Below are 1,602 nucleotides of genomic sequence, written 5' to 3'. Positions count from 1 at the left end.
CCGCGCCCCATTGTCTGTGCCCGGCTCCCCCCGGCTGCCGCCCCTCGCCCCTCGCTCCTTCTCCTCCCCTCGTCCCCCTTCCCCTCCTCTCCCCCGTTTTCCTCCCTTTCCCCTCTGCTCTTCCCACCCTTCACACTCTCTTTTCTTGTCTTGTTCGCGCTTTTCCTTCACCACCCCTCCCCCCCAAAAAAAGCCAAACTAAATCTCGTTTTCTTTCTTCTCTGTTTTAATTTCTCCTTTTTCTATTATTTCTTCCTCTTTTCTTTTTCTTTCTCCTTTCATCCTTTTCTCTCTTCCTCTCCCTACTTTTCTCCATCCCTTCTCCGTCTCTCCCTAGTTTTCTCTTTCCCTATTTTCCTCTTTCCCTTGACTCCCCATTCGCCCCCGTCCCCCCGTCCCCGCCTCACCACACCGGGGGTGACCCCGCACCTTACCCGCTCCTAAGTGGCGTTAAGCAACACGCAGCCCTTCTTCTCGCCGTTACTGGTCCTCCGCATCCTCCTCCCGATCCCCGTCCCTGTGGCACGGAGGAGCCTCCGCCAACCCGGACACGAGGGTGAGGGGCGCGGTGAGGAACGGGGGGGACCCCACCCGTACCCCCGCACCTCTTCGGGCCGAGCTGCGAGCCGGAGCGGGGCCGTACGGGCACTGGGCTGCCGAGGCGAGGAGGAAAGGGAGGAATTAGCATTTCTGCCAGCCTCCCCCTCCGCACGGCTGCCCCCTCCCTCCTCGCCACCCCTTTCCCATCCCACCACCCACCCACCGCCGCCACTCGCCAGCCTCCGGCGAGGCACGGAGCCGGTTGTTACCCAGGGCGGGAGCGGCACCCCACCCCCAAAAAATAAAAATAATACCCATAATAAACGTCTTCCCCTCAGAGCAGCGAGTACAACTCACACGCACTTGGCAGCAGCCATAATCCACCCCCCACACACACTGCTCCCCGCTTTCCCTCCGGGTCGCCTCTCCCTGTCCCCGTCCCCGTCCTCCCCGCCCCGGGAGGGACAGGGATGCCGTCGGGGCGAATGCGGGACACGGCTGTCCCCGTCCTCCCGGGACATGTCGGGGTCGCAGCCCTTTGGGAAGGGCTTGTGGACGGGGAAACGGGGCTCGGGACCGAGCCCAGCCCTCCCGATCGCCTCCCCCCCAACCCCGGCCCCGGTGCTGCTGCCCCCCCGCCTTGCCCGGGCGATGCGGTATTTCTGCGGGGCGATGTGCGGCGTGTGCCGCCGCCCCAGCCCGTCCCGTCGCGGCTGGTTCCCTCCTTCATTGAATGCAAAGAGCTTTTAAGCGTTCGAGGGGAGGGGGAAGGAGATGCGGAGGCGGGGGGGGACGGACAGACGGAAGGGTTGTGGAGGGAGGAACGAGGGTTCCCGGGACAGCACCGTTCTCCCTCGTCTTCCTCCTGAACGTTTCAACCCCTTGGAAAGGCACGGTAACGGCGAGCCCCCTCTCCCCTCCGCATTTTCGCCTGGACGTGGGGGTCTGTTCTTCCCTGCCCCCCCTCCCCGGCCCTGCCTCTCGCCTCTCCCCCCACCATGAAAAACCCGAGAAAACATTGATTTTGTGAGCGGGATCGATTCCTGCCTCCCGCCACCACGC

This window comes from Rissa tridactyla, chromosome 9 (genome assembly GCF_028500815.1).
Source record: "Rissa tridactyla isolate bRisTri1 chromosome 9, bRisTri1.patW.cur.20221130, whole genome shotgun sequence".
Taxonomy (NCBI): Eukaryota; Metazoa; Chordata; class Aves; order Charadriiformes; family Laridae; genus Rissa; species Rissa tridactyla.
This window is presented reverse-complemented; position numbering follows the sequence as displayed.